We start from the raw sequence: 7,792 nt of genomic DNA on the forward strand, positions 1-7,792 counted from the left end.
GTTTATCCTGATACATGAATTAGGAGAATTCCCAAACTCCCAGAAACTGCAGGCAGTGCAGATTCCCAGCTCGTACTGAGTGTCGATACGGAATTTCGTCTCGTGCCGAGGACACACGAGCAAGCCGGAAGGGTCCGCTCGATGAAGCTGAGGATCCGTCTAGCTTCAGCGTAGGGATGACCGATCCTGCGCACTCCTCCCGAGATGTGCCAGTCAATTTGACCCTGCAATTGACAAGGAGAGAAAGTTTATCAGTAATTAAGGGCGGAACATACCGGTGTTTTTAGATAATCCCGAATGTGCGGCTCTGAGAGCCGATATGAAAGGAGATCGACTAAATAGTCGATTTCGGTATATTCATAAGAATAAATCGATTAAAGCTCATGAGACTGTGTAAGAAGAATCGGTTATCATTCTGGATGAATATCACTGTTTAGACAAATATTAGTCGCTGGCAAAAGAATATCAACAGTAATTAGTTCATGCTAAGCCAGTGACTACAAGTAACCGAACCTTTTTTTAATGAAAGAAAACAGTTCATCATCATTCAACCATTTAATAGAAATAAATATAATGGACATATTAGATCTCATATATCGCTGTGACCAGTGGGGCATGAGGCAGAATCATGCAGGCCGTAGAAACAACAATAAACTCGACGACCCTAACTTATTACTAATATCAGTGGGACATGAGACAGAATCATGCAGGTCGTAATACAATAATAAGATCATGGGGCTAATGCATCTTTCAACATATCGCTACTTTAACGATCTCGTGATGCGAACTGTTCGTGAAAGCGCTCGATATCGGCTAAAACAGCCGATTCAGGCATAGCGCACAGTTAAGGTCATGTCCTCTTAGGAACAAATCTACCAAATAACGATCTCCACTCCACGGTGCTAACAGTGGGGTGTGAGACAGAATCACACAGGCTGTGATAACGGGCCATAAAACGGTTTTCGCTGGCCAATAGATCTATTCAAAATCAGACACGCCTTAACCGCACGCTATGCACGATCAAGATTGATATAAAACAGCCGATAAAACATAACTCATCGTTTAAAATACAGATTAGATCAGTTTAGATTAACAAACGATGGGTTAAAAAAGATATAAGGTCGATCTAGATCAATCTCAATCGGGCGAAGTGATATTGCTGTAATTAAATAAATAATAGAAGCAATAAGCAATATCGGTAACTTAATGAATCTATCCGATGGAGCGCCACCCTTAGATAGAGCCGATAACTTGACCTTAATCTAGTTCGAGCAGTGGAGGTCAACCGGATCGATGCAGCCGTACTTGAACTAGACAAGAGTCGATAACTAACTCATACCAGAGTCGCAGTGGAGGTCGACCGGATCGATGCAGCCATACGAACAAAGGTATAAGCCATGACGGTATTTGCAGACAAGCAGTAGAGGTCGACCAGATCGATACAGCCGTATTTGCTGAAGAACTCGCCGAGATCTACTCTACTCCTACTTCTAAGGGGTGCCCGGAGCCGAAAAAGGTAAATAACTGGTATTTGATTGATTGTGTGTCATACAATAGCCGGGGTTTGATATTTATATCTGGAACCTAAAAACGAATCCTACTCGAGTACGACTTAGTACAATCTTTGGTACAAAGAAAACATTCCTAATTTAAGATAACTTGGACTCTAATCTTTCTCCTTTTGTAGAGTCCATCATGTGTCGTCCTGACGTCGATCGTAGCCTTTGTCATTATCTGTCAGCGCTGCCTGAAGAAAGCCGATTCCAATGCTGCATTCGAATCAGTTGATTCTGATATGCACGCAATTGATTCCCTGCTGACATGATCTTGGGGGCTTTCGAGTTCCTTGCGATTCTTCTTCTAAATTTTGGTGTAAACACATGCCCCCTCAATTTTGGGATAAAAATAATTTTATCCCAAAATTATCGCATATGCATCCTCGATAGGTCTACAGTCACGGGTAGAGAATCTTGATCTGGGGTCTACCGTTTGTCGTCGTCTATGTAAGCTCATGAACCCATGCTTCAAAACTTTTTACGAGAGCACCATTGCTTCACGGGCACTTGGATTCATCTTTCTAGGCCGGCTATAAAATGTCTATCCGACCCTGGCGAGAGCAACGCAACAATTCATCCATGTTTCTCTTATATCTCCCCCCTCGAGTGCTTCCGACTCCACCGGACCCTCCATGGTCTATCCTTTTACTATGAAGATTTTGAACGGTTAGAAGAATTCTTGTGTATAGGGTGATTGTGTCGTCCATTCTAGCACCTTGTCAAGTAAGAGGATCAGCTACTGCAGCTAGAAGAAGTCTTGTGGTATCACCTGTGTCTTCTCACCATGCTCGCAGAGCTGTTCTAGTGTTTGCAAGGGCTAAAATGTGTGGACACCTTTCCCTCGTTCGTTTCACCAAACACCCATCGAGAAAGCCACAGGCTTCTTTCCCACAGTTTCCTAGTCACCGAGAAATCAGCTGGGCATCTGTTAGGTGGGCGGCCTTTCCCCTTCTCCTAACACAATTTTATCAACGGGCCGACGTGACTCGGTTCACGATGACCTTTGGCCTTGTAGGGACCCAGACTCTCTTCGATCCAAAGAAGCCTTGGTGAGTCGGTCTCTAGTCAATGTAAGTTCTCCCATGATATTTTGTAATTTGGGGAAGCAATAAGTCCGAATCTGTTATTTCTTCATCATCTGTCCCCTGAACTTCTAGAGTGTCTATCCATTTCTGTATCTAATTTTAATTTTACACCTCCGGTGAAACCTATCTCCTTGCCTTCATGGGCTATATATACGCGCCACGGTTGGGGATCGAGAAACAACCCACTTCGTTTCAAACCTTCTGCATCTTTAGTATAGTTCCTACTTTTCTGTAGGTTTGAGATCATGGAGAACAACAAGAGGTCAGCTGAGGAGGCTCTCGATGGATCTACATCATCGTGCCAGCGCATCCATCGTCAAGAGGGTGCACCTCACGATGTTCCTATCATTCCAGAGCAGAGGGCCGACTCTACTCAGCATTTGGGGTCATCCTCAACACCCATTCGTTGCCAGCTCCCCCGCTATCCAAGGAGACCGAGAGATAACAATGACCTAATCGCTTCCATTGACCGGACTGACGAGAAACTTGCCGACTGTCTCTCTATTATGGAGTCGGCTCTAGCCATAGTTCAGGGCCGATCACCCCCTGAGGCCAACCCGGTGCTGGAGAGCCTGGCCAAGGCTGAAGCTAGAATCACTGGTGAGACATGTACCATAATCTTCTGTTTCTTCTTAACCTTTGCCTCCAAGATCCTGATCACCTCTTCCTTAAATCATTTAGATCTATCGGCTCAGCTAGAAAGCCTTCGTTTAGATGCGGACCATGCAGCGGGATTCATTAATGCTAGGGGCGCCGTTCTGGTGGTTCGCTTGCACGACATCCCGAACCGCGTCAGAGAAGTCACTCTTCATGGCGTTCGTCATGGTGCTGCCATGACATTGGCTGTTGCGCAAGTTCACTCTGGCCACGATCTTTGGCTTCTTCCCTATGGAGCTCCAGCCACCGGATACCCTAGAGATTATGAGCGCCTACTCGAGGATTTCTTCGACACCGCCAACTCTGTAGCCCTGACCTCCTAGGCCGATGATATAGTAAATAAATTGTTTTTTGGTCTGTATCTTGTAATAAGTGATGTCATCAAGCAATTCCCTCGTCTCCAATGATTTTCCTTTTACTTCATGCACCACTTTGTCCGTGTCTGCCTCGCACCTGCGGGCGATACACATTGTACCAGCTTTTACCCCTCTAGTTTTATCTTCGCACTAGAAGTGATACCCTTCTGGTATCAGCTATTAGAGCTGACAACCGAGCAAATTGGTTGTCAAGTATTAATTCAAATGTTAGGGTAATATTCCTTTAAATATTCCCCCATTTGATTGCTCTGCCGAATTCCTCTTCTCTCAGTGTCTCTAAAATGTAAATATTACCAGGCGCACAACATTTGATCCGATAAGGTCTCTCCTGATTAGGCGACCATACCGGCTATCTTGCTCTTGGCTATCAAGGGTAATCCATCCCTAGCCTTCTCTAGAGTCTTATTGCTGTTGACCATCATAAGTACATCCTCGAGAGCATCCCTGGATAAGCCAAAGAAGGCAAACAACAGATCGTCGGAGCTGATGCTATTTGGCTAGAAATGTTGAGAGCGATCCATGATGTTTTAGACTTGAAATCTACATGTCAACGCGTATCTTGTGTAGAATCGATCATACTCTCTATTATTTAATTACGCTTCTTGTTTCGGCTAAAGAGCCGATTTGATACAGCCGATCCTAGACTTCTAATCTTAATCCAATTAAGTCTGAAAATATGGCTTTTATTAAGAGAACCCTTTAATTTCTTGCCCTCCGTTGCCTAACGCCGTATTGCCATTGACATTGGTGAAGTGGCGCTTCGCCTTCCATTAATTGCGGTTGCCTTTTGCGCGCTCCGATGCGCCCACCTCTTCGCTTCATGTCTTCAAATATCAGCTGATGACTTTGGCCTCGAACACATCTCTACTCACAACTGTTCCATTGCTCTCCTCCGCCTGCCGAAACCCTGTAGCAATTTTCTTTCTCCCTTCCATAGATCCAATCATTTTTCATGGTCGGCGAGGACAACTAAGGCAAGCGCGCGGCGGAGGAGATCCTGAAGGAGAATATGCCGATGAACCAGCGTCTCTGACGCATGAGGTGAGATTGACATTGCCTGTTTATGATGATGAACTATTTTGACTCGCCTACAGGTTTGTTATGAATGACAGTCTCCGTCCTCTCCCTAGGGCTGGTGGGCCATCTAACACCGCATCTTCTGTGCCGACCTCGTCATCAGATTCTTCTGACTCCTACAATGGTGATGATGCCCAACGCTACCTTCATGAGTGGAGGATGGCTCAGAATTGTTATTCTGAGGCGACTTGGGAGAACGACCAACTTGAGATTCGCCTCGGGGTCTCTCAGGCCGCCCTTCGCGTGGCTGAGGAGGAGGCTAGCGTCGTTCGAGCGCGGCTGGCCGAGTCTGATGCCATGGTGGCGGGTAAGATGAATTCCAAAAACGCCTCATTCTGATTTCCATTATCTTTATCTTGATAGTCTTTTTGTTCCTATGATTATCAGCCCTGACGGTGCAGTTGGAGTCTCTCTAACTAGCGGCGAACGTGGCCGTGGACACCGTCAATGCTTGGGGTTCTCCCATCGCCGCTCGTCTCCAAGACATCCCAGCCCACATTCAGGAGATTGCCCTCCACGGCATTCGTCATGGTGCGGCGGTGGCGCTGACCACGACACAAGTCTAAACTGGGTACGAGCTCCACGCCATGGAGACTGGTTTTCCAATGGGCGACGACCTTGAGGAACATGAGGACCTACTCGAAGAATTTGTTATGGCGGCGGAGGCCATAATAGACATCACATCCACCTAGGATGTAGTGAACAAGGTCCTTGATTAGATTGTATCTAGGGTGATCCGATAAACAAAGACTCATGTTCTTTTCATGAATGTGTCTCAGTGCAATACCCTTGTGTATGACTTTTTTTATTTTTGCTCTATAGGTGATACATATTGTATTGGCTTTCACGTCTTTGAAGTTTTTTTTCATTTTTTGAACTAGAGGCGATACCTTTCTGGTACCGGCTATTAGAGCCGATGATTGAATGAGTCAGCTATCAAGTATTGATCAAATGTTAGGATAACGTCCCGCATAACTTTTCATATCAAAGGTCAAACGATTAATCAACCCAAGTCAAGCATCCTATTAAGCGAAATAGAACTTCTTCAAGAAATCCATTAACTCTGAACAACACTTATAATTTGACTCAGCATCCACGTACGTCGGCCTAAACCTATCTTCAGGACTCAATGCTTATTTTTCCTTTAATCCAATGGCCGACATGAAGCCGTGACTTTTCTACTAAAATAAACTCTCAGAGCCAATTGCTTGCATTGGCTGTTGACTTTCATTGCGGATCTTAATGAAGCCTCCTTACCATAACTTGCCAGAAAAACATTCGAAGTCTCCTAGTTCCTAGAAGTCTGGATCGGCTGTTGTGATGCTCATAGATTCATCAACACAAACCAGCTCAACATTATCTCCATGCCATTGGATCAAACATTGATGCATGGTTGACGGTACACAACAGTTCGCATAAATCCAATCACGACCAAGGAGCAAACTGTATGACCCTTTTCCATCGATGATGAAGAATGTGGTGAGCAGAGTCTTACTCCCAATTGTCAGTTCGACGTTTATTGCCCCTTGGGTCTTAGATGTATTATCTCTAAAATCTTTAAGCATCATGTCAGTCTCCATCAGATCTCTTGGTCCTTTGCCAAGTTTATAAAAAGTGGTGTAAGATATTAGATTGATAGAAGCACATCCGTCCACTAACATCTTGTTCTTCGGCTTTCCATCAATAAGACCTTTCATGTATAAAGCTTTTAAGTGCCGATGCTTGACTGGTTTGTCAAATATTGCTTGCTGTACAACCGTTAACTTGGCAACTATCTCCTCATATTCTGATTCATCAAAATCCGAATAAACTTCTTGATCTGCCGGAGCTCTGAACTCTGATGACAACATAAAAGCCATTTGGATATTAGTCGATGGTTGCTTTCTATCGACTATTTGCTACGCCACACTCGAGGTTTACCGGATGCCTGAGCCTGTTCCATCTCTTTATTCCTTAGGCGTTGTATCCTTCTCTTTTGGCTTCTTGTTAAACCTCTCGGGCACCATTGGCCTTCTTGACAAACATATTTTCTTTCACTACCTTCTTCTTCGTAATCAGCCCAGTCTTGGTCAACAACTCTTTTTCCTAGCCGATTATAAATACTTCCATTTTTAAGCGCCGATCCATGTTATTATGATGATATGCATCTTGAGTATGGATAGACCGGTGGTTGGTTTGAGATTGCCTAAACTCCTAATATTGATTGCTGTATTCTGGACAGTCATGTCTGGTAGGCAACTTCAAACCTTTATTCCAACAATGTCTGAAGAAAGGATAATTCCAATGTGATTCGGCTTGTTTCCTTTCGTATCTTTCTTTTTCCAGTTGATGCTGGTATTCTTGATCCTTTAACCAACGTTGATAATCCTTTTCCTTCTGCCACTGCCACTTATTCAATAGAATCCGAGATGTAACTCGTGGCTTTGTCATCCCTGCTTTTGACGTTCCTCTCTACTCATATTGGCTCTTTTGCTCATCGTGACGTTTCTTAATTTCCTTGTATTCGTTGGCTGATATTTGCATCTTGGGATCGACTGTTCCAGCTTCTTTTGATTTAGTTGATATTAGGACCTTAGTTTTTCCTCTGATCAGCCTAGCATCAACCATGTTTTGATCTCCTAGAAAAGGATTATCATCAACTTTTATTTTCTGAGGCGTATTAAATTTGAGCCACCCTTACTGAATAGCCCTTTGTATATGCTGTCAAAAAATTCTGCATTCATTAGTGGAATGAGAAGTAGTATTATAGAACTTGTAGAACTTCTTACTCTTCAACTGATCAGGGGGCAACATAACATGACCATCGGGCAGCTTGATCTATCCCTTCTCAAGTAAGAAATCGAAGAGTTTGTCTGATTTGGTGACATTAAAGTCATAGCTCTCCTCGACTCCTCTTCTCCAAGGATTTGGCACCATTACTATTTTTTTGCCTCAATTCCATTCAGCCATAGCAACCTCTTCTTCTTCATCTTCATAGCTGTCATCGACTGAATATGGATTATAAGCCTCGACCACTATGGTACTTTTCTAAAATCAGGTA

The sequence above is a fragment of the Miscanthus floridulus genome, chromosome 5, assembly GCF_019320115.1.
Source record: "Miscanthus floridulus cultivar M001 chromosome 5, ASM1932011v1, whole genome shotgun sequence".
In the NCBI taxonomy this organism is placed as follows: Eukaryota; Viridiplantae; Streptophyta; class Magnoliopsida; order Poales; family Poaceae; genus Miscanthus; species Miscanthus floridulus.